Source organism: Urocitellus parryii, chromosome 10 (genome assembly GCF_045843805.1).
Source record: "Urocitellus parryii isolate mUroPar1 chromosome 10, mUroPar1.hap1, whole genome shotgun sequence".
Taxonomy (NCBI): domain Eukaryota; kingdom Metazoa; phylum Chordata; class Mammalia; order Rodentia; family Sciuridae; genus Urocitellus; species Urocitellus parryii.
The window spans coordinates 93016473-93035140 of record NC_135540.1 but is presented as its reverse complement, the minus strand read 5'-3'; the positions used below and the strand labels follow the sequence as shown (position 1 = coordinate 93035140).

General features: G+C 33.0%; 1 pseudogene; it reads right to left on the bottom strand.

The window, feature by feature from the left end:
- Positions 1-5051: 5051 nt before the first annotated feature.
- LOC144257193 (UDP-glucuronosyltransferase 2B17-like) lies at positions 5052-15156 on the bottom strand (annotated as a pseudogene).
- Positions 15157-18668: the final 3512 nt, after the last annotated feature.

The window sequence follows — 18668 nt, the reverse complement described above, 5'->3', positions numbered from 1 at the left end:
AGATTTATTCTTTCTGCTAAGGACTGCTTTAGCTATTCTGGGTCTCTTATTTTTCCAGATGAATTTCAGATTGCTGTTTCTATTTCTATGAGGAACGTCTTTGGAATTTTGATTGGAATTGCATTAAATCTGTATAGTGCTTTTGGAAGTAAGGTCATTTTGATAATATTAATTCTGCCTGTCCACGAGCAAGGCAGATCTTTCTATCTTCTAATGTCTTCTTTGATTTTTTTATTTCGAGTTATGTAATTTTTATTATATAGATCTTTCACCTCTTTCAGTAAGTTGATTCCCAAATATTTCATTTTTGTTTTTTGAGGCTATTGAGAATGGGATTGGTTTCCTCATTTCCCTTTCTGGGGATTTGTCAATGATATACCAAATGCCTTTGATATATGGGTGTTGACTTTATATCCTGTAACTTTTCCAAATTCATTTACTAGTTCTGGAAGTTTTCTGGTGGAACTTTTAGGGTTTTCCAGGTATAGAATTATATCATCAGCAAAATTGCCAATTTGAGTTCTTCTTTTCCTATATGTATCCATTTAATTTCTTTCATCTGTCTAATTGCTCTTGCCAATGTTTCAAGAACTACTTTATTGAAGTGGTGAAAGAGGGTATACCTGTCTTGTTCCAGTTTTTAGAGGGAATGCCTTTAATTTTTCTCCATTTAGAATGATGTTGGCCTGAAGCTTGGCATAGATAGCTTTTATGCTGTTGAGACATATTCCTGTTTTCCCTAATTTTTCTATTGTTTTGAACACAAAGGGGTGTTGTATTTTGTGAAATGCTTTTTTCTGCGTCTATTGAGACGATCATACGATTCTTATATTTGAGTCTATTGATGTGATGAATTACATTTTTGATTTCCATATGGTGAACCAACCTTGCATCCCTGGGATGAATCCTACTTGATGGTGGTGCACAATCTTCTTCATGTCTTTTTGTGTTCTATTTGCTAGAATTTTATTGAGAATTTTTGCGTCTATGTTCATTAGAGATATTAATCAGAAGTTTTCTTTCTTTAATGTGTCTTTGCCTGGTTTTTGAATCAGGGTGATATTGGCCTGATAGAATGAGTTTGGAAGTGCTGCTTCTTTTGTATTTTTTTGAAATAAATTGGAGAGTATTGGTATTAATTCTTCATTAAAAAGCTTGTAGAACTTGACTGTGTATCCGTTTGGTCCTGGGCTTTTCTTGGTGTCTACTATTTCATTATTTGAAATTGATCTGTTTAAATTGTGTATATCATCCTGATCCAATTTGGGCAAATTATATGACTCTAGAAAATTTGTGGATGCTTTCAATATCCTCTATTTTATTGGAGTACAGGTTTTAAAAATAATTTCTAATTATCTTCTTTATTTCTGTAGTGTCTGTTGTGATATTTCCTTTTCCATCATGTATATTAGTGACTTGAGTTTTCTCTCTCCTTCTCTTCATTACCATGGTTAAGGGTCTGTCAATTTTATTCATTTTTTTAAAGAACCAAATTTTTGTTCTCTCAAGTTTTTCAATTGTTTCCTTTGTTTCAATTTCATTGATTTTACTTGTGATTTTAATCATTTCCTGTCTTCTGCTGCTTTTGGTGTTGATTTGTTCTTCTTTTTCTAGGACTTTGAGATGTAGTGTTAAGTCATTTATTTTTGACTTTTCCTTCTTTTAAAGAGTAAACTGCATGCCATTAACTTTCCTCTAAGAACTGCTTTCATAGTGTCTCAAGGATTTCAGTATGTTGTATCCATGTTCTCCTTCACCTCTAAAAACTTTTTAATCTCCTCCTTGATGTCTTCTGTAACCCATTGTTTATTCAGTAGCATATTATTTAGTCTCCAGGTATGGGAGTGAATTTTATTTCTTTTCTTAGCATTGATTTCTAATTTTATTCCATATGGTCTGAAAGAATGCAGAGTAGAATCTCTTCTTTTTTACATTTACTAAGAGTTTTGTTTTGGCATAGCATATAGTCTATTTTAGAGAAGTATCCATGTGTTGCTGAGAAGAAAGTATATTCTCTTGTTGAAGGTTGGAGTATTCTAAATATGTCAGTTAATTCTAAGTTATTTACTGTATTATTGAGTTCTATAGCTTCTTTGTTCAATTTTTGTTTGGAAGATCTATCTAGTGTTGAAAGAGGTGTGTTGAAGTCACCCAAAATTATTATGTTGTGGTCTATTTGATTTTTGTACTTGAGAAGGGTTTGTTTGATGAACATAGCTGCTTCGTTGTTTGGGGCATATATAATTATAATTGTTAAGTCTTGTTGGTGTACGGTTCCCTTGAGCAGTATGTAGTGTCCTTCTTTATCCTTTTTGATTGACTTTAGTTTGAAGTCTACTTTATTTGGTATGAGGACGGAAACCCCTGCTTGCTTCTGCAGCCCATGTGAGTGGTATAATTTTTCTCAACCTTTCACCTTCAGTCTGTGAATGTCTTTTTCTATGAGATGAGTCTCTTGGAGGCAGCATATTGTTGGTTCTTTTTTTTTTAATTCAATCTGCTAGTCTAGGTCTTTTGATTATTGAGTTTAGGCCATTAACATTCAGGGTTATTATTGACACATGAATTGTATTCTCAGACATTTTTGTTTATTTTTGGTATTTAATGTCACTTGTTTTCTCTTCTGGGTTGATTTTCCTTTAGTGTAATCCCTCCCTCTGCTGATTTTCATCATTGTTTTTTATTTCCTCTTCTTGAAATACTTTGCTGAGGATGTTCTGTCATGCAGGCTTTCTAGTTGTAAATTCTTTTAACATTTGTTTATCATGGTAGGTTTTTATTTCATCATCAAATAAAATTTAGCTTTTCTGGATATAACATTCTTGGTTGGCATCCACTTTCTTTCCTAGTTTGGTATCCGTTATTCCACAATCTCCTGGCTTTGAGGGTCAGTGTTGAAAAATATGCTGAGATACAAATTGGTCTCCCCCTATATGTGATCTGATTCCTCTCTCTTTCAGCTTTTAAGATTTTATACTTATTCTGTATGCTAAGAGATTTCATTATAATGTGCCTTGGTGTAGATCTGTTGAAATTTTGTACATTTGGTGTCCAGTAAGCCTCTTGTATTTTGGTTTTCCAATTCATTTTTTATGCTTGGGAAATTTTCTGATATTATCTCATTGAAGATTTTGTACATTCATTTGATATGAAATTCTTTGACTTTCTCTATCCCAATAACTCTTAGATTTGGTCTTTTGATGCTATCCCATAATTCTTGGATATTCTGTTCATGGTTTCTAACTTTCTTCACTGTGTGGTCAACTTTATTTTCCAGATTGTAAACTTTGTCTTCATTATCTGATGTTCTTTCTTCCAAGTGATTTAGTCTGTTGATCATGGTTTCTATTGAGAGTTTTTATTGTATCCTTCATTCAAGGATTTCTGACTGATTTTTTTCCCTTAGGGTCTCTATCTCTTTCTCTTGAAGTAATCTTTTGCTACCTGTATTTGCTCTCTTATCTCATTGTTGGAGTGATCATTTTTTTTTTTTGCTTGCATTTGCTCATTTAGGTCATTCTTTAATTCACAAATCATTTTAATTATGAACTTTCTGAACTTCTTCTCAAACATTTCATCAACTTTGCTGTCCAGAGTTTCTGTTATTATAGTATTCTGGTTTGTTTTGGGCACTTTCTTCCCCTCTTTTTCCATGTTGTCTATGTTTCTTCCTTTCTTGCACTGTGGATCTGAGATATTAGAGTTTCTTCCGTATATTCTTGTAGTACCTGTGCAGATTGTCTGTACCTCACCTTGATGTTGGGCTTCTAGACCTTGCTGGTGTCCCTCAATGGATGCTATTGCATCCTGGATCTGGGACTTGTATAAGTTGGAGTGTGTAGATCTGGGGCACTGAGGTTGACTCATGGTAGTCTGCTGGTCAGAAAGAGTGGTCCTAAACGAGAGGCTAGGCTCTGTCAAGTGTCTGCCCCACTGGGAAGGGGTTGGGCTAGGCTTGCTGTAAGCCTGGTCCCTGCAGAAGTGGCTGTGTGTGGATCTGGGCCTTTGTGCTTGATCTCCCACTAGTCTGCTGGTTGGAAGGGACATTCTTGCCCCAAAGCCTAGGCTCTGGCAGTGTCTGCTCCCTGGGGGAGTGGTGAACTGTGCCTACTGAGATCCTGGATCCCACTGGGCTGATGTGTGTGGTCTGGGCTGGATCTCAACTCTTGTGGTAGTCTGCTGGTCAGAGGGGTCAGTCCTGCACCAAAGGCTAGGCTTTGATGAGTGTCTGCCCTGTAGGGAAAGGAGTGGACCTGGCCCACTATGGGTCTGGTCCCCACAGAGACTGGTGTGTGTAGCTCCACTTTTTTCCTTTTGAGTGGTGAGAAAATTTACTCGAAATATTTCCTGAGAATAAATTTTTGTAGTAGTGTTTGCTCTTGTGTGATCATGTTTCTCTAAGCCAGAGAGTACATGGTAAGGGCAGTTTCCTGTTTCTTTCCTGTCTCCTGTCTGAGATATTTTCAATCTTGAGAAAGGAGCAGAGCAAGTCACCAGGGCAGGTTGATTTTTCTTTTTCTCTAAGTCTGGTTGGTTTGTTAGTTATCCTGGCTTTCCTTCTCAGAATAGAACCAAGGACAGCTCCAGGAATAGGCCCTTTTTATCATTTAGGAGATGAATGGAGGCCAAGATTATGTAGGAAGATGGCAATCTGTGATGCATTTTGGCTTTTTAAGACCTGCTTATTGTCATTGTGTTGGTGCTCATTCAAACTTAACTTCATTGGTAACTACATTGTTCTCACAGGTCCTGCATGGAAAAAGAGGACAGGGCAGGGTAGAATTTGGTATTTTGGTATATCTGTCATAGTAATATAATATCATATTCACACTAAACCTATGAAATATATTTGTGCTTTAGCATAATGTTAATGGTGACTTTTTAACAGAAATAATCTCTCCACTATTTTAACAGTTGCTATATATATTTGGTTTTAAAAAAGGAATACTGAGGCAAATTATACATATCACAAGTGTGCAACTTTTGCAAGGAAATTTATTTTATAAGACCCTTTACAGAGTTCAATAGACTCTTTCCTTGGTTCTGTACCATTATCTAGCCTTCTGTAGAATCTGGGCAAGGGCTGATTTAATCATGTTGGCCCTTTCTTCCATCAAGTTTCCAACCATTGACCCCATTAAAAATACCACAACGCCATTCTCTCCTGAGCTCTGGACAAAATCTTCCATTTCCTGTGAAGGAAAGAATTTGCTCTATCACAAATCTAACAACAAAGCAAAGATTTATTCAAACACATAAGGAGAGAAAAAATATTTTCAGAACATACTAAATTAGTGGCTTTTCTAAAAATTAAGTTCATATATACATAACATAAATATATAATTTTAACCTTTTTTTGAGGTACATAGTTCAGTAATGCTACACATATTTATATCCTTATGACAACAATTCTAGAACACTATTACTTCACAACACCAAGAAATTATATAAAATGGACACAATTCTTTTTTTCTCATCCTGATCTTTTACTACTATACTTCTACTTTCTGTTTCTCTGAATTTGTGTAGTCTAGATACTTAATATATATATGAAAGATTTTTTTTTCCTTAAAAATGTTGTTGTTGTTGTTTTAAGTTGTAAATGGACACAATTCCTTTATTTATTTTTATGTGGTGCTGAGGATTGAACCCAGTGAATCACATGTGCAAGGAAAGTGCTCCACCACTGAGCCACAACCCTAGCCCCTTTACTGTATTTTTTTAAAAAATACCTTTATTCTATTTATTCATTTGTATGTGGTGCTGATGATCGAACCCAGGGCCTCACATGTGCTCGGCAAGAACTCTACTGCTGAGCTATAGCCCCAGCCCCTCTTTACTGGATTTTTTTTAACACTGTAGTGTAAGTAATTTCCATCTGGATTGTGGCACAGTTTCACTATTTCCTATGTATTATAGGTTAAGTAATGTCCCAGGAGTGTAAGTTATATAAGATATAAATATATTACAAATAGCCTATCTGTATATTTTTCTTGGACACTTAATTTGCTTCTAAGACTTCACTTTTGACAGTAGTGCTGCTGTGGTTATGTGTGTGCAAGTCCCTCTTCAAAACTTACAATCACCTAAATTGGCTTCCGTAAGACCTTTCTCTTTCTTTTCATCACCATTTCCTCCCTCCTCTTATTGTTTTTAAAACATTCATAGTTCCCCTAGTGTCTTCACTCCCTTTGATGTGCTTCCTTTCAAGATCCTAGTAGTTCTCTCACTCTGTGCCCTAAGCCACACTTTTCAGTTCCTGCTTCAGCCTCACTGTTCCTCTAGTCACTTGTTCTTCTGACCCAACTGAGAGCTCTCAAGCAACTCAGGATCCCCTAAGGCAACTACTAGAGATTTAACAGAAAATAAATATTACTGGAAATAAAATAATTTAATCTCACTTTAATAAAAATGGCAATTATCAAGAATACAAGCAACATTTAATGTTGACAGAGATGTGGGGTAACAGGTACATTACTGGTGGAACTGCAAGTTGGTGCAACCAATATGGAAAGCAGTATGGAGATTCCTCAGAAAAATTAGAATTCAACTGCCATTTAACCCAGCTATGCCTCTCCTTGGCATATACCCAAAGAACTTAAAATCAGCATACTACTGTGATAAAGCCATATCAGTGCAGCTCAATTCACAATAGCCAAACTATGGAACTAAGCTAGATGCCCTTCATTAGATGAATGGATAAAGAAAATATAGTATATATACACAGTGGAATGTGGTTTGCTGGCTAGTGTGTCTATCATCTTCTGTGCCTGGAATGTGTGTTTGTGGTAGTGTGTTGTCTTGGTTTCTGACTCATAGGAATTTGGCTGAGGATTTCAATAATATTTTTGCCTTTGTAAAAGTAAGAGGCATTGTAACTTGCTTCTGTCTCTTACTGTTACTCAACTCTAAAGGAAAATGAAATTATGGCATTTGCACATATATGGATGGAGCTAGAGAATATCATGCTAAGCGAAATAAACCAATCTAAAAAAACCAAAGGTGGATGTTTTCTCTGATATGTGGATGCTAATTCACATTACAGGGTGGATTGTAGAGAAAAATAGAGTTCCTATGGATTAGGAATAGAAAATTGAAGGGAAAGGAGGTAGTATGTGAGTTGGAAGGATAGTAGAATGAATCAAATATTATTACCCTGTGTACATGTGTGATTACATGACATCGGTGAATAAGAAGTTAAACTCCTTTTATGTATGATGTGTTAAAATGCATTTTAATAATTTTATTTTTCTTTATTTATTGAGAACAAATTTTATAAGAGAAGAAAGAATTAAAATTACTATATTGTCCATTCAGATATGCTTAGAAGACATTCTGAGTACCACAAGATATCTTTCTCCTCAGCCTATTCAGCCTCCATAAGAGAAACCCTCTATGTAAGGAGAAAAGAAAATGTTAAAATCCTTCTTCATAAGCATTAGTTAAAAAAAAAAAAAACTTTACTCTGTATTGTGCAGGTCATTTCAAATTGTTGTATTTTTATCAAAAATAGTTGAATCATTGAGTTTTGTATTAGAGTGTTACCTGATTCATGGCTCAAATTTTAGAATGCAGGCCATAGGGTCTGTGAAGTTATGTTATTCAGTTTGTTTATTTATGTAAGTATGTGTTATGTTGGGCTGGGGACTTGGCTCAAGCGGTAGCGCACTCTCCTGGCATGCGTGCGGCCCAGGTTCAATCCTCTGCACCACATACAAACAAAGATGTTGTATCCACTGAAAACTGAAAAAAAAATTAAAAAATCCTCTCTCTCTTTCTCTCTCCCTCTTGAAAAATTTAAAAAGTATGTGTTATGTTTATATGATATTTCATGAGTTCAAGATGGTGTTCATTATTAAATTTATAAAATTCCTGTACAGATTTCTATTCACATTGACTTAGAGTTAAATCAACATGTGTAGAAACTAGATCTAACCAAACATCTAGAATAAGGAGAAATAAAGAAACTCAAACAGGCTTCATGTTCACATGACTTGAATGAATCTTTGGTAAAAAAGATTGCATTGACAGTGGTTAATGAAAAAAAAAAACTATGTTTCGGAACAATCAGGATTAAGTATTTTATTAGCTTATATTTTCATTCTGTATGTATTAAACAGTCACATAGGGTTAACAAGGAAATACCTTGAGATGATACCTGATTTTGCTGGTGTCATATTGCATCTTCCCCAAAACAGTATTTGAAAATATTTGTCTTGATAACTTGATATATACTGTTATGTTGTATATATTAATCAGATACTAGCCCCTTTCAAACTAAAATTAATCACTGATACACTAATTAAAGGATGGAACCATGCATTTTTGTAATTTGGACATGGGGCTCTAATGTATTTGGTTTTGTTGATAAACACAAGATATTCTTGTGTGACAAAATAGTTATGAATTCTAGAGTTCCCTCCTATTTGCATTGATAAACAAGGCATTTCTTATCAGGTCCAGGAACCTTAAATTATCCTAGGGACTGCAAGTGAAGAGGAATTTACCAAAATCTAAGAGTATTAAAGGTAAAGTCTGATGCCTGATTTGACTTCCCAGCCTTAAGAGGAGATTAGAATTTTTATTTGATACTCCTTACAAAAAGATTCAGCAAGGCAAATTCACAAAGCACTATGCAGTCAATTTCCATTCCATTTGTACTGATGTAAATAATTCTATAAATCCAAAACAGTTGGAACACATTTTGTCAAGAATAACCTTACTCACTTTCTTAATAACATTAAGAGATTGTAGGTAGATTTTGTTACAATAGAATGTTATAGCACATCTTTTTGTGTTACTCTAACCTGTAAATTCTATTGGTTCATGTGTCCATCCTCGATGAAGTTTTAATTCTGGTTTCCTTCATTATGTGGCTACAACTCAACAAACAAAACTACCATATTTGCCCCCATCCATCCTCCTAAATTGGTCCATAGAGAACAATAAGAACAATATCCTGACTTCCCAGATACTTATCTGGCTCTTGGCTCTCTAAAGTATCCCCACCTTCAGAAGCTGAATGCTTCTATTTCTGTGGTTGTGATGTTGATGTCTATGCCATCACCAAGGACTCAAAATTGTGAATGACAAATTTCACTGCATAATCATTGCAGATCATATGTCAAATATTTATTTTTGTTGGAAGTCTGCAAATAAACCCTGGGCATGTCTGAGCCAACTTGAACAGCTCTTGCTTCTTGTTTTATCTTGAAGAAGCCTCTGAAGAAATAAATTGCTTTGGTATGTTCCATTAAAATAAAACATTTATGGTCTTTTCCCTTTGTTAGGATCAGACCCTTTAAGTATCTTTTACCTGTCAATGACCCATATTGAAAAAATATTTTTTCTGTATCTTTTGTATTTATTTCTTGATATTACTTTTCTAGCTTTTTATGTCCAGCCAGCCCACTCCTCTGAAGGTTAGAAATTCCTTCCCAGCACAGGCCAAGGGAGACAATTTTTTGTTAAAAGTGAAGTATAAAATTTATGTAAAGCTTTTTAGTTAAACTCTCCTGATGTTACTTAAAATAATTTATTACCAAAATGGTACAAGATTCTCATTCACAGAATACTTTCGATATACCACAATGCAGTGGTGATGATTTTGTGGTGAAGTATGGTGTATTCATTGCTCCTTTATTTCTCAACAAATATAAAGAAAAATTAGGATAAATTGAAGAAAATCCTTACATGTCTTTTTCTTTGCTCTAAAATTTCTTATTAGATCAATTTCATCAAAATATTGCAAATTGTACCACTTAATCATTCTTTATTGTTAAGAGTCATGTTTATTCCCTAATAGTTTATATATTTAGCTACATGTTTGACGAACATATTTCTGTACATATTATGACATGAAATCACATTGTAAAATTGAAGTCCCTGTAGAATATCCTGTGTATACCTGACTGTGACAGATTTTTTATATCACCTACTGGGTTTGGCAGGAAATTCACACAAGTGGGAGAGTTCCACCAGACCTTTCTCCAGTAGAGATTTGTTCACACTATTGAATAACTCATTTCAGTGTTTTGAAACTTCTGAAAAAAAAAATCATGCTTCCTGAAATTGTCGTGGAATTATCCTAACAGGTGGTTTCTGATCCTTTGCCTTATATGTTATATACAAGAATGATTGCACCTTGTTCAAAAGGTCCCTTATTCAAAATGAAATAGAGATCCAAAAGTTTTTTGAAATCTTGTCAATTTCCACACTTTTCTTATTGTTTCTGTTTTCAAGTCACTGCTTTCTGTTTTCATCTGTGAAATGATATTCACATTCTCAAAAACTACAAAGTATATTTCATTTTCTAACCACTGGTTAGGCTTTGTTTGAAAAAAAAATCTTAAGCAACAACATAAAATAACTTCATATTTGTTACAGGTCCCATATTGTCCTCAGCATTGTTTAAAATTATAATTTTAATTTTATTATATCTTCTTCATGATGAATGCATTAGTCCTGTGACTCACATGATACATCCAGATAGTTCATGTGTTCAGATGACTTTTAGTAATGTAGCCAATTTTATTTGCTATTTAATCTCACTGATCCTCTGCTTAAATACTTATTCATCCCTTTTATGGGAAATATGCCTTTTTTATTTATTTATTCATTCATTCATTTGTTTTAAATTTTGTGCATACTTATATGATTAACTGAAATATCCTAATAGTACAGATTAACCACTGAGAAGACTAGTCCTTCTCATTCTACAACCTTTAAAATTAAATTTTAAAATTTCATCATAAAAATTGGAATAGTATAATAAACAGAAATTATCTTACCAATAAACTACTTGTTGTTTAAAATTTCAATTTACTTAACTTATGTATGTTTTAAGGGCTAGAGATAGAGATTAGTGTTCCAGCATTGGCTTAGTAATTAAGAGGACCTGGGATCTATACTTAGATAACAAATACATATAAATTTGCATGTTTTTGTTTTCTGTTCTTACAACTAAGTGCATATATATGGCACATATTTATAGATATTTAGGCACATATTATATATGCCTTTTCATCCTCCAAGAAAATAACAATCTTATTTAATGTATATCCCTCATTTTCCAAATATATTTGCAAAATGGCTGAAAATAAAGTGGGGTCTTGTATAAAATGATTGTAATTGTATAACATGAAAAAAGTATATATTTTACATCATTCCTTCATGTTGTATATCTAAATGATTTCCAATGTTTTTATAAATAAATGCTATCAATATGATTACAGCATAACATTTTTGTCCGTATAATTTCCAAAGTGGTGAAGCAAATAGAGCAAGGCATTTTATTTTTGTGTGATACTTTGTAAAATTTTTACTTTCCCATAATAGTGGTACATGTTTTGGAGATTTGTATGATAATTCACCACATGTATATAAAGCTAAATGATCAAATCAAAGTAATTAACACCTGTATCATCTTAAGCATTTTTTCAATTGTTTTCTGCTGGGAACATTTCAAACCCTTTCTTCTAGCTATTTAAACCATTCAAAAATTTAGAAAATGTGCATTTTTATGAATTTTGCTATATTTTATAAATATATGGAAATTTCTGAGAATCTAATGGTGTGTGGTGACAAAGCACATTGGAGCTATAAGAATTCATAAAGGTCTGACAATCAGTGATGTGGATTTGAATCTTATTTATGAAACTTCATTACCACACCAGCCTTTCTTAAATACTATGATTAGCCTGCCAATCACCCTCTTTCTTGTCCTCTTTTATCTGTTATCTTAACTTTTTTATTGACACTGTCATTATCCCTTTATCTAAATGGAGAAATATTATACCCAAGTGTTTGGCAGTTCAGACTGTTTGCTTCACTGTTTGTGGAATGAGGGGTGATCATATTGGATTTTAAACTTTGATTTTTCTATTGACACTGTCATTATCCCTTTATGTAAATGGAGAAATATTTTACCCAAGTGTTTGGCAGTTCAGACTGTTTTTTTCAATATTTGTGGAATGAGGGGTGATCATATTGGATTTTAAACTTTGAATAAGATCACATTTTATGCTGCTACTGAAGATGTAGCCAAAAAGTCTCTTAAATAATCACATAATGAATTAGTAAAAAATGCTTGCTTTCCAACTGTGTTACAAAGGTGTGATATTCATTAAAATACATTAATTTTTTGCTTCATTTTAAGATATATAATTCTATAAAATTATAGATCTGTTCATAATTATAAACTCAGGGCAGCCTACAAATTCAAGTATTACAAATTAATAAGTATTCATTAAAAATCCACAATTTGCACTACATGTTACCTGTGCAATATGTATTTTTTCTAATCTTGTTGTTCAGCAGTTAATCTATGGAGACACATGATCTCTCAGGGAGTATTCTTGAGGCCCCCTATAGACTTGGGGTAGACAAGAAACACTTCTGGTCTTTCCTTATCATAACATGTCCCACACAATTTCTCTTTCTTGTGCACAGTCTACATTTCAATTCGGAATGGAAGGTGTTTGTGACAGAGACTGTACTATTTTGTTTCTTCGCATATTCAGCACTTTCCTATGGTACATGCTAGTCCCTTCTCAATATTCTTTGAGAGAATGACTGGTATTTTTTTATGTGTTGAATAATGAATTTCTACATTTAACTCACCCTGTCCTTGAGAGATCTTCTTCTTCTGAAACAAAGATAAAATTCACATATTTGTGACGATATAGATGTGAAAGATTTCAATATATAGGTCTCTTTGCTCCATTTTCTGTAATTCTGTAAATGTGATTAAGCATTCTTAATGAGGAAGAGAGAATCATTCCTGGTGAAAATGAAAGGATGACAGAAGCAACTAAATGGAAACAAGTTTACCTTAGGCAGAGGTTTGGCAGGTCTGCAGTGGAGTCCTCCAACAATATCTACATTTGGTAGGGTTGGGTGAGGAAATTCCAAATCCCAGTAGGTGTGAATAAGCCAAATATCTGCTTTGGCCATTGTCTCTGTCAATGTAGTTGGTCATCCTGAACAGAAAATAGAAGATTAAAACTATAGAACATTGGGAAGTTGTTGTGCAGATAGAAATATGCCTGGTGTTGGGAAGAACTTTCAATAATGAAGAAATGTATGTTTAAAAGTGTGTGTAGTTTTGCACCTCAGATGAAGCACTAATCTCTAGGAGATATAAAGAGCTCAAAAACCTGAAAACCAAAAAAAAAAAAAAACAAACAAACAAATAAATGTGCTAAGGAACTGAAGAGACACTTCACAGAAGAAGAAATACAATTGCTCAATAATGAAGAAATGTATCTTTAAAAGTATATGTAGTTTTGTGCCACGGATGAAGCACTAATCTCCAGGATATATAAAGAACCAAAAACCTGAACTAAAAAAACTAAAAAAAACCAAATAACCCAATCAATAAATGTGCCAAGGAACTGAACAGACACTTTACAGAAAAAGATATATAATTGATCAACAAACATATGAAAAAATGTTCATCATCTTTATCTATTAGAGAAATGCAAATCAAGACTACTCTAACATTTCATCTCACCCCAGTCATAATGGTGATTATCAAGAATATAAGCAACAATAAATGTTGTTGAGAATGTGGGGGAAAATGTACCCCATTTATTGCTGGTGAAACTACAAATTGGTGCAAACTTTATGAAAAGGAATATGATGATTCCTCAAAAATTTGGCATGAAACCACCATTTGACTCAGTTATCCCACTCCTTAGTTTATACCCAAAAGTCTTATAATCAGCATACTACAATGATGCAGTCACATCAATGTTCATAGCCACTCAACTCACAATAGCTAATTTATGGAACAAACAGATAAATGAATAAAGAAAATAATGTACATATATACATGGAATATTAATCAGTTTTTTTAAAGAGAGAGAGAGAGAGAGAGAGAGAGAGAGAGAATTTTAATATTTATTTTTTAGTTTTCAGCGGACACAACATCTTTGTTTGTATATGGTGCTGAGGATTGAACCCGGGCTCTCTCTCTCTCTCTCTTTAAAAAAAAAAAAGAATCTAATTTAACTAAAGGGAAACAATTTTCTTAGGCTACATGTAGCCTAAGAAAATTGCATATTGCATATTAATAGAAATATGAGTGTAAGCCCTCAATCTCTGTTTCTAGGTTCTTCAAGACAATAAAGATTAAAATTAGTTTTCAAAGATAAATAAAATGAGTAGTGCAATGCAGTAGAGTATGCAGTAGCCTAGAGAAGTCCTCTGGACTCTGTGTGGTGGGTATATGATTTTCTAGTGTGTTTTATACAGAAGTTTCTGACACTTCAATGATAGATGATTATATTTTATTACATGAAACTACTAACATTTTTTTCTGATTTTATATTGTTATAAGTTCACCTTTATAAAGGTCTAGAAAAGTTAGGACCTTATACTACAAGTCACTTACCTAGTATTTCATGTGAAACTAATTCCATCTCTTCCAATTAAATGATTCAAACCAAAAATCAAAATAATGCATGTACAGCATATATATATATATATATATATATATATATATATATATATATATATAACCAAATCATTGAATGTCATTTCATCACTTAATCCTGAAAATATAACAGGCACATAGGAAGAAGGAAAGAGAAGTCCCTCAATACACTTTTCCACTATGTAACCAGGAGAGAAGTGAAGAGTGTACACAAATGGTTTTTGAAGAATTTCAGCCAGCAGCTCACCACAGGGACAAACGGCATCTGAAAGAATGACATCAAACCTTGACTCTTGTAATTTTGCCTAGAGTTTCTTCTTCAAAACTGCATCTCTACATACATTCTCTACATAATCAGAAAATTGATTCAAAATTTCATGAAATATTGAATAATATTTCCAAAATGTTTTTTATTGCATCTCATTAATCAGTGCACTTAGTGATTGAGAAGAAAAAGTCTATATATCTTCTCTTTACAATGATGAAGGATAGCTCTCAAATTTAATTGCAGATGATTTGGCACTATCCACAAAAATGAAATCTGAAGGTTGCAAAACAGTCACCTCATGCCCCGTCTGTGGGAGCTCCTCCAGTATTGTCTTTATATTGATCCAATGGTTGTATTCCATTTCCCACAGTAGCACCTTTCCAAAACTTCCAGAACCAAAGTGACTACTCAGCAGTAACAGGAGCAGAACTGCAGTCATTTTCATAGACATCCTGGTGAAATGCAGGCTTCCTTTCACATTGAATTTCCTCTATTCTTGTTGCTATCTAAGAAAAAATATCATTATTTGTTTAAAAGGTAACTTGTACTCATGAAAGTAAATACACAAGTGAACATTAAGAATATCTGGATTCCAAGTTAAAAAATCAAAGGTTAGATGACTTCATGATTGTGTATTTTAATGACTCTTTAATGATATAAATGCATTCCTACAGTTAAGAATTTATGATCCTGCATGTATGATCACCTCTTTTATGTTCAGATTTTTAGAATATGGAAGGAACAATGGCAAGTGAGGTGATCTTGCTTATAGATTTCTTGACTGCAAGTAAACTAAATACACAGTTGAAACAATATTTCTTAGGTATCATTTAAAATATATTTGCAGTAAAGTAATTGTTTGCATATAATTCATATAGTATACAAACCACCATTTTAAGTGTATATATCAGTTGTTCAATCTCAGAAAAGAATCTCAGAATTGGAAACCTCAGTTAATATTCAATGTGGAAATGTTTTAAATCCAAACCCTCCTAGTACCTCTAATCATCCTATATGCCTCATTGCTAGGTAATATTTAATCAATTTAATCTCTCTCTATATAGGTTTATTATGGAGACACTTCAAGTAATTTTTATATAATATATGGGATTTAGTGATTAATTTCAACACTTTTAAATAATTGTTATGAGTTTTGGTGATTGATATCAATACTTACAGTTATGTCTTAAAGATTCATCAATGTTGTAGTATGTGTCAGGCCTTCATTCCTTTTCATGCTATGACAGGCCATTAGTTATGTCAGTGATCTAAGATAGCCATGGAAATCCTTTCTCATCCTGATTTTTGATCTTATAGAATGCAGGGTAGTATCTCTATTTTTTAAAATATTTTCTAAGAATTGCTTTGTGGCATAATATATGGTCAATTTTAGAGAAGGCCCTATGTGCTGCTGAGAAGAATGTGTACTCGCTTGTTGAAGGATGAAATATTCTATATATGTCAGTTAAGTCTAAGTTATCGATTGTATAATTGAGTACTATATTTTATTTGTTCAGCTTTTTTTTTTTTTGGAAGATCTATCCAGTGGTGAAAGAGGTGTGTTAAAATTACCCAAAATTATTGTGTTGTGGTCTGACTCTTGAACTTGAGAAGAGATTGTTTGATGAACATAGATGCTCCATTGTTTGGGACATATATATTTATAATTGTTAAGTCTTGTTGGTGTATGGTTCCTTGAGCAGTATGTAGTGTCCTTCTTTATCTCTTTTTATTAACTTGACCTTGGAGTCTTATTTATTTGATATGAGGTTGGAGCTGGCCAGCCAGTGACTGCTCCCCCTCAGGACCCATAAGTGTCTCTGCAAGAAACAGCCCCGAGCCTGAGAATTTTAGGATATTTAAAGGCAAAAACCACAAAAATCATATCTGGATTGACATAGCAGCAAGCAAGCATGTACAGAAGCTGAATTGGGCAGTTAGTGAGACAATGCAATGGGTATATTAGTATTTCCCATGAAATACTAACTCTTTACATTTTTTAATTGTAGATGGACACAAGACCTCTTTTTAAATTTATCTTGATGTGGTGCTGAGGCTCAAACCAAGTGCCTCACACATGCCAGATGAGTAGCATAGCAGTAAGAAAGCAGAACGGAAATGGATCAAAATGACCCTACTTCAGTACAAGTTAGAGATTGTTACTAATGTGTAGGCAATCAATCTCTGACTAAGTACATTGCCAAGAAAAGTGAAAACCAAAGAGAACAATTTTACATTGTGTATTTACTATATATTACTATTTTGTGTTGCCATGTATATTATGTTAGGTAACTATTAACAAGTACAGAAAGCAGGATTTCCCATGGGAGAAGCATTTCTTACTTGATATGGAGTCTCAGGGTAAAATGCAATCTATTTGGTCATTGCCCATATAGCCTGGCCCATAACAAGTGGTCCCACTTTATAAAATTATTACCTTATCCTCCTGTGTCCATTGTTAACATTTGTGTGTTCCCTATGAAAGGCAGATCACAATTCATGGCAAAATTGATAACGTTTTTTAATTCATTCCTAAGTTTTTTGCACACTAGTTTTTCCCAACTTTGGCTACTATGAATAATCTTAATAATTAATATTTATTTATTAGTTTTATTTGGATATTTTTATTTCTGTTTGGCATGTAAGTTAAAATAAAATTTCTAGGTTTTTGTAAGACTCTATTTAACATTTGAGGACCTGGATAACTCTTAACTCTATTTACTGAATCAATTTTCTAATCTAATAAGCATTGCTTGAGTATTTTAATATCTCAATCAATGCTAGCATTGTACTATTATTTTTATTATAACAACACCATTGATGATATAGTGTGATACCTCAATATGGTTTTGTTCTGAATTTCCTTTCCATAAATGTAATATTATTTTTACAGTTGTCCATTGACCATTGCATATTTTTCTTGGAATTATGTCTATTAAGTTTTTTATGTCTTTTAAGATATTTGTTGCTTTGGTGTTATTCTTATTAGTTAGTTCCTATCTGTTTTATATAGTCTTGATATAAATCCATTAATATTTATATGATTTGCAAATATTAGTAATTTTTCTCTTCATTTTATTCATAGTGTTCTTTCATGTAGAATATGTTTAAGTTTGATGAAGTGAAATTATTCCATTATAAATTTTTCATGCATTTGTACCCTAGCTAAGATTCTGTTACCATACTCAAGGTCATAAATATTTATACATTTTTGTTATTCACTTATATACTAAAACCTAGCTCATGTAAATTTCTGAACTATCTTAATTAATATTTATACATGGTATAGGTTGAAGAAGCAAATGTATTTTAAAATATTTTTTAGTTGTAGATGGAAACAATCTCTTTTTAAAAACATTTTTTAATTGTAGATGGACACAATACCTCTTTTTAAATTTATCTTGATGTGGTGCTGAGGCTCAAATCAAGTGCCTCACACATGCTAGATGAGTATGCTACCACTGAGCCTCAATCCCAGCCATGAAAAAAATATTTTTATGTATTTCTTTTTATATAGTGCTGAGGATTGAATCCCATGCCTCACATGTGGGATTCTAGTGCTACACCACTTAGCTACAGCCCCACCCTCACAAGTTGTATTTTATTTACACATGGATCATCAGTTTTTGCATCCACATTTATTCCATAATAAGACTATTCTTTCCCTTTGTTTGTTTTGTCAAACTTATAAAAATGAATTAATACATTAAAATTTAGTGATATCATTGAGATATGATGTATACTCTTATTTATTTTGGATTATTTCTAGTTTCAATTTGGCTTTGGTTCAATTTTGATTGGCTTTTATTTTGGTGTACTTCCTACTTTTGCTGGTTTTCACTTTTTAAATTTTATTCCCATTTTGTTGAGAATGTAGTTCAGGTTTTCTAGTTGTGAATTCTTTTAATTATTGCTTATATTGGAAGGTTTTATTTTATCTTCAAATCTAAAGATTAGTTTTTC